The sequence below is a fragment of the Zerene cesonia genome, chromosome 16 (assembly GCF_012273895.1).
Source record: "Zerene cesonia ecotype Mississippi chromosome 16, Zerene_cesonia_1.1, whole genome shotgun sequence".
NCBI lineage: Eukaryota > Metazoa > Arthropoda > Insecta > Lepidoptera > Pieridae > Zerene > Zerene cesonia.
Genome location: NC_052117.1, coordinates 7,100,263 through 7,108,581, shown reverse-complemented (window position 1 = coordinate 7,108,581; position 8,319 = coordinate 7,100,263). Strand labels below are relative to the sequence as shown.

Below are 8,319 nucleotides of genomic sequence, written 5' to 3'. Positions count from 1 at the left end.
TTTTACGTTATGTCATATTGCAGTATAGATACTACAGTTTATCAAAATAAACCACCATTTTTCTTTCTATTAAATTGTAAATTCTATTTTTATACGTCAAATAATTAATATGCGGCAGTCCAATAAATAAATAAAACAAATTGACAAATGAAATCAAATGCAAGCGCTATTTCTAGAAATTATTTTCAAAGTACATTCAATTTTGTAAAATCTAATAAAAGTAGAGATGTTTTAAAAGAGCAATTACTTATAGGACCTGTTGGTTCTTCTCAGTAAAAGCTTTTCAAATTTGACTTCTATGAAAGGTGAGTAAACTTGAATAAATTTTATTACCCTATCAAATATAATAATTTAATAGGACAAAAATGAAAGCGGAAACGCTTGGTTCACATGAAATAAATTGAATGATAAATCATTTCTAACCCCAGGTTATCTCCATAAAAAGATTATCACAAATCCTCGGTCTATCGGGCCATTTAAAGTCAAGAGCAAATATTGGGCGAGCGTTTGATAAGGTGAGCCACCCAACTATCCTTAACAATCTGTCGAATTCTTTAAACCACCCCTGTAGCTCCCTCCGATTTCAATGTTTCGTGGCTCAGTGCGAAACCCGCGCGGTCCGCGGCGAACGTGTGTCGAAATCAACCCGCCCGAATCCGAAACTTTATCGTATTCACTAATTGTTATCTAAGTGCGTGCTCAAAGGAGTTTTGGAAGTTACAATATTTCGGTAAGTTCGTTATATCGGATCTTGTTTTTCACAAAGTTTGCGCGTGCCGTACGCACCATTTCCACATGATATTCAAATAATTCAGTTTCGCTTATGTAAAAGCAATTACAGTAATTTGATTGTTTATTTTATTTTTTTGATACTGAAATGATAAATGATACTGTCTTGAAATGATAAGGCTTAGGTAATATTCAGTGGCGTGAATAACATTTAAATTATAATATAATAAAAATATTGATTGAGTTTATTTATGCTCAAATTCCATCGTTTAATTACAGAGATGTTGGAATTATTTTCGACTGCATAATTAATGTGCGTAATTAATATGTATTCGTGTGAATAAATGTTGAATTTTTGGATTATTTCTCAACGAATGGATGTGGGTTATAAGACATTTTAATATTGAGCCTGCCTTAGAACAACGTAATTCAAAGCTTTCTCAACTTTATTTTTCATGTATAGAAGAATAACGAAGATTTTTCTTCTTTTTATTAAATGTCACGATAAATAAAACGCGTTTTGCTGATAAAAATTTATTAAATACTTAATTTTGTTTGATTTTAATTCAATAATTACTTTAGCTATGTATTTTATACGTGTCTACATGATTTTCTATATAATTTAATCATTAGTTTTAATGATGTATGTTATAATAAAATATGTTCTCTTAATTTGGTTAAACTCAATATTTAATTAAGTCGTTATATATGATTGCCATTTTACAATTATGATTTTAGGACATCTTCTAGTTCATTTAACCAACTAACACATAAGAGGGTTTTGAAAACCTCTCGCATTTGTAACACAATTTAGTATAACAAAGAGTTCGCCAAACAAAATTCGATTTGCTAATAAATAATTTTCATTTGTAGCCGCATAATCGAATTTATCACGTAGCAAATCTAATTACATCATATTTCCCCCGTTTTCCTGGCCCACGCGTGTATTGCTTTTATTATGTTATCATAATTCACAAATTTCATGTTGGCGGTTAATGAAAAAACTCATAAATGTGACAAAAGAAATCTTTCGTCAGTCATTTAATTTTGTGACGTCGTTCTTGTATTACGTAATTGCGATGTGAAAAAATCGCGATACATACATGTGGAAATGTGTTTATTTCTATCCGAAGCTTATTGTCTTCGTGTTTTCATACTGATAAGTTACTTTGTGTATTTTCATGCTTCAGTAATAATACAGTTCAACGGAGCGGTCTTGAATGGATTTTGATTCGCTGAATGGACTTTAAGGAAGGGCAGACGGCTCTTCGCCAAATCGACGCTTGAGAGTTATAGTCCTTTTATTTATATGTATATTTATTACGTAAATTCCATACCAACGGACTTTTTTGAGTAATATATAACACAAATGTGATTAACCAAATGATTTATCAACACACAACTCAAACTACTGGACCGATCGTGCTGAAAGTTGGCATGCAGATAGATGCTGTTTAAAGGAAATTCCCAAATCAGTAAACAACTTTTGGCGGTTCTTTTTAATTCGAAAACGCTTCGTAAGTGCTCCCGTAAATTGGATTAATATCCACCGAGTTTTTAAAGCATCATTAATAATGTGTCTTTAATTAATATTGAAATCGGTTTTTTATGAAAAAAGTTATGATACTGTTTTGAGGTTTTACGGTAGATACTTAATACAGTTTATTTGAGTTTTTTAAACAGTTTATACGACGTACGTGCAGTAAAACTCCCGACTTCGCTCATAAAGCACTCGCAAACAAAATGTATGCAGTCACATCTCACAAGCGCGCTCATAAAACTGACCGATTTGTTGTTTTTTTACAACTACCCGCAATTTTATTATTCTTCCGTTGCGTTGAAAGATTGCGTTCATATTTTGGTGTTTGGTAGTTGTAGGAACTTGTTTGGATGATATGCATTAAAATGCTTGTTACCTTTGCCATGGTTGCCTGGGAACCTTAATACAAGTAACACAAGGTAAAAAATTTTTCAAAATATTTGCATGTTTGTTATCCGGTTTGTGTTGAAACGTATACAGATACGCCCCATATAATATTTTGGCCCCAAATACACATCTCGCTTAATGTGTCTTTTTTTTCTATGTGTGAATTGTACAATGAAAATAAGTAAGCTTTTTATTTTTAAGAATTTAATTTAAAATATTTATTTGCACATGCGTGAACGCAGTCGCGGGTACAGCTAGTTATAATATATTTTACAATATGCGAAAGAGAGTTTATGAGTATATTTCTATAAACCTAAAATCATTTCAGTCTATCTATTTGGAAGCTTCAATGCCGTAGTACAATAAACCTCTTCTTTCAAGACAGTTATTAATATAAAACTCTTAAAGCCTTATTATCTAATTATGTAAATCTAACTCTAATCTTCATTTCCCCTCATTTCATTTGGTGTTCGATTCTTAAAGCTATTAAGGTCTTTATTGCAAGACCTTATTAAAACCACGCTCAGAATTCTTAATGAACGGAGCTATACTTATTTTTTATATGGAGGGTTGGGATTTTATTTGTTGTAGTAGCATTAATGGTGTGGACGGTCAATATATGTGATATTATTACACAACTAAACTTGTGTATAATTAAAATTCAAGGTATTCAGTGACTTGAATGTCAATTACTCTAAAATTATATTTAATAACATTGTTTCATTGATTTCCATATTGTCTAATGTAATATGCTCGTTTGCCAAACAAATAAAAAAATCAGTTATCAGTTAAAGTAATAAGAAATTATCTTTTGTCCACCAGAAAATGGTTTCGTTTGAATATTAATTATCAATAATTAATTCAAAACAGAACATTTTTAGAATTAAACACCAATAGTCGGAAATGTCCTATAACTTTTTTATAAATATATATTGAATCTCATAAGTAGTTTGTTATACCACAAAACAAAAATTTGAGTGATATTATAACAATGATAAATCATCTTTAATCTCCTTAATCTCCTTAATTAATTATAAATCGCGCTAAAATTATAGTTAGATATTAATATTTATCAGATAATAATGGCGCGATATATTGTATACAAATCCACACTAAAGAACTAATTATCATGTTTAGGAATGCTTTACCAATGTAAAATAAACAATTAAAATACAATTATGCATGACATTTAGATACATATATCAATGAATTATACACTGATAAACATGATTCACATATTTTCATGTCCCGATGTCATTTAATCGACACAGTTTACATACTTCTGATTGAAGTGCCCACTACAATTTTGTTAAAAATATTTTTATTAAAACGCGCGCCAGTGACGCTGTTTTTATTCCAATATATTCTGGTTGAAACCGGAAAAGCGTGATGCGAATTTCCTGCGGTGTCGGTATAAAAATAGAGCCATTCCACTTTATCTAAATGCTTCCATAAAATTGTAAAAATGCATTTATTCTACTCTCTTTACTTTATTTGCATACATCCTGAATATTTTCGTTCAAGTATTTTGGGAAGCAAAATAAGCCGGAAATTTTTATAATTACCTACACTTTCGTCTGTTGTCATTTTGTAGAACAGTCGACTTCAACTGAAATGCAAATGGTTTAAGTTTATTAAAACTGCTTTTGAAATGAATAAATGACGCACCTAAAATTCCGAGAGTTTTATCGTTACAATTTCAGCATGTGCATTCTAAGATATATTCAAATTGCGCATTTTGTTTTTAAAATTTTATTTCAAATCGTTTAGTTAAAAATTAATCAAGGCCACGGCGACGTCGATAAAAACATCATTAACGCAGGTGAAGACAAAAAGGGCCATTCTAAAATCACTTCAAAGAGGCTTTGTAATTTAAGTCTTCCGCCCATTTATATTACCTTATGGCCGGCATATTTTCTCATTCCAACAAGAAGCGCACACAAATTGTCTCCTTAATAAGAGGTTAGCGCCATACTGGAGTTCCGTAGTTTGAAATTTTTACTATTAATTTTTAAGGTCTTGTGATAACGTGCTTGTTTTTTGCCTTTCAACATCACACTGCCACGGTAGAATGGATAAACGTTATATTTTTCGTATTTTTGGCGCCAATGGAATATAGTTTGACCGATATAATAAAAGCCCTGCAATGTCCTGTTGATCGCTTTGCTATTTTTTTTTTTTATGTCACAGTCGGCAATGGAGCTGGTGGGACGCCTGATGATAAACGCTACCACCGCCCATAAACATTTGCAGAGGCGTAAAGTCGATTACAGACCTTACGCCTCTACAAATGGATTGCCGACTTTAAATTGGTAAGGGATTAAGAAAGTCTTGGCGAGAGGAATAAAGGAAAGGACTGGGAAGGGGAAGGAAAAGGATATGGGCCTCCGGCTCCCCCACTCACCGAACGAAACATAGCAGAATGCTATTTCACGCCGGTCTTCTGTGGGGGTGTGGTACTTCCCCGGTGCGAGCTGGCCCAATTCGTGCCGAAGCGTGCTCGACTACCACATACAAAATATAAATTATGGGAATTTCATATTGCGTTACTTAAAGTGTTTAAGTAATAAGTTACTTAAAATGTAAAGTAATTTAATACATCTTCATTTCTTGTAAACCCAGTAGGCTCAAATATCGTTTTAGATTTGTAAAGCGACTTACATTTGTATAGAAATGTTCATAGAACGCTGTACCCAGAAAATACGTAACTCGCTTAAAAATAATAATGAAATTTATTCAATACACGTAACATACAAAACATTTCAAAACGCCCATTCGAGGAATTATATCAAAGACATCCCAAACTAAAACTCAAAAGAATCGTTAAAAAGGATATCTACCTGCATGTACCTGTGGATCTATTATAGTTTTTCTATAAGGGCCAATATAATGTCAACGATCAAAATATACCTGGTAAGGTATGCAGGAGAATTGTTTTGGGGTATTTCTAAACATCACAATTAGTCATGTATATATTTGTGTTCTATTGGAAAAGAATTTCACGGGTTATTTCTATACGTTTTATTTGGTTGATCTGGTGTCTATGTTAATACCTTTTCGCTCCTTGTAACATCACCTTTATTTTGAGAGTACAATGCGTTTACGTAAACTCAAAGCATCCGGGGAAAGCGCTCTGTTATATTGAAATACTAGTGGCCAGCAAGCAGTGGACTATCACAAAAACTAAACTGTGATGCATCAAACTCTTGTAACATAGCAAAATTTGTATTGTATTTGTTCTTAAAATCAGTTTAGCCTGAACTAAACCTTCTTTTATTTGTGTCTATATAGAAACTAGCCATAATCCTTAAATTTTAATGTTTATACACTCAAAGATTCATTAAAAATACATTTGTATCTTTTACCACTAAGAGTAACCAATGACATAACTATTGCTTCCCAAAAGGCGCAAGCAATTTTCCAGAACATTCTCGAACAACAGCCATCAATCAAAACTAAAAATGCTTATTGGCTTAAGGGGAAGCAGGCTTGGAATGGAAACTTTACACTCGCAGCATAAAGCCGAGTTACGTTAATTTTGTCGAAGTTGTACTGAATACCCCCAGTGGCTTCAAATGTGTCTCTTACCAACTTTAGAGTGGATTAACTGACGCTAAAGATGCGAGTATACGGAGATGTAAATAAGTCAGTTGAAGTCGTAAATATTTGAAAACATCTTAGCAAATTAATTAAAATATGATGTTTTATAATCTAGTCTAGATTTCCGCCCGCGGCTTGTTCTATCTTTGTAAATAATTTTGTGTGTAAAAGACATTGTCATTTGGTGGGACCAAACAGGATTGATTACAAAAAATTCTCAATTCAGTTGTGTTTTTTGTGTATGTTACTTCATAACTTTCGACTGGGTGAGCCGATTTTGATGATCCTTTCTTTATTTGAAAGCTGGTGCCTTCCGTGTGGTCCCATTTAAATTTGGCCTAATCCTGATAATTTGAAGGAGATTTTGGTTTTTTGTTAAACATTCTTATAGAATTTTGGGGTACCTCCTCCACAGCGGTGACCTTTTTTGTAGAATAAAAAAACAGAATGCGGGAATCTTGTAAATGATCATCAATGGGAAATTACTTGAAATACAACACAGAAAATATAACAGTATAATAACAGGCAATAAGTATAATAACATCTAAGTCAATAAATATTTTCTATATGTTTATTTCCTTTGGGATCTCACAAAGCAACGTTGTTCATTTCTTTCTTATCAAAAATCAATCGTACAAAACGTATTTAACTATTAGTTATCATCTGTAAATCGAGAAATATCTAAGATACAAAATAAATTTGTACAAGAAAGTTATTTCTAACGATAAGCTTACCATCAATAGAGAACCTAAACAAATAATGTTATTTGCTTTTAAATATATCCTTCAAATTGATTTAACGAGAGTCATTTGATTAGTTGCGTCAAGATTGGATAATAAATATATTCGAGCGGGTATTTGCTTCTATGTCTTTATATAAGAGCTTCTCATAAGATAGGTCCAGTTATTCCAAAAAAATTAAAACCGAGCGAAATTTAATACAAGTCAATTCATCTGCTATTTTATAATTGAGGAACAATTAACCATCAATAGCTCTTATGATGACATTAGAACGAAGATGGAAATAAGCTAATTTACAACGGCTTTTTTTTTGGAGTAATGGAGCTGAGGCGATGGTGAGTGCTACCACCGCCTATGAACATTTGGAGTGGTGTAAGGTCGTTTGCGGATTGTTGTACAGAGAAGGATTATGATATAAAGAATGTGTTACAGAGAGGAGGATTACGTATTATAAAGGAAAGAACTTGGAAGGGTTAGGAAAAGGATCCGGGCTCAGTAACCGGGTGGTAATAATTTATAATGAGACGAATATTTTTAGTTTGTATTTATATAAGTTAAACAAGTCTATGAGATGAAATTTACATACAAATATATATATATATATATATATATATATATATATATATATATATATATATATATATATATATATATATATATATATATATATAATAAGTATTTAATATATTCACAGAGTTGGATATTTCGTAAGACATGAAAGGATGTTATCTTTTATCTTCGATAGGAAATTATCGTCATTTGGTTCAATTTCATAATCTGTATCTGTACATGTCTCTCCGGATACGTGGGTGACCTTTTTTGTCATAAAGATGTATGCGGTAATCTAGCATAATATTAGCTACTTCCGACCCCGACTTTTATCAATAAAAATCATATTTTCGAGTCGAAACTATACTGAAACTATAATTAGAGTAAATCTTTGACCGCAGAATCATTTGTAGAAAAAACATATATCCTGTAATTTGACAGAATATTAGAGTGGACGCTAGCCTAGCGCCTGAGAAAGAAATAGTCCTTTAACAGTTATTTCAGCAGTAGCTAGTAAAATAAGATAAGTCATAAATATTGGCATTATATAATGAAAAAGGAACACATTAAGAACAGATTATAAAGTTTTTAATTTCTAAATATTGTAAAAGCAAACAAGAATCAGCGATCGCTGATGAAATAAAAGAGAGGAACGTTTTTTGTGATGATGATGATAAGAAAATGATAATTATTCGTATTTCAATATACTTAGTCTGGCCATAAATACTGTTACACTTAATTATAAAAAAATATTACATTTGAATTTCGAATCTG

The 8,319-nt window shown here is 31.7% G+C and overlaps 1 protein-coding gene across 1 annotated transcript in view; it reads left to right on the top strand.

Annotated features, from left to right (window-relative positions):
• The first annotated feature begins 616 nt into the window (after positions 1-616).
• LOC119832898 (connectin-like) overlaps positions 617-8,319 on the top strand; it is a 15,952-nt gene continuing 8,249 nt past the window's right edge. Inside the window, exon 1 of the mRNA XM_038356716.1 lies at positions 617-730. The gene's annotated coding sequence lies outside the window, so the exon portion shown is untranslated. The remainder of the gene's footprint in view (positions 731-8,319) is intronic.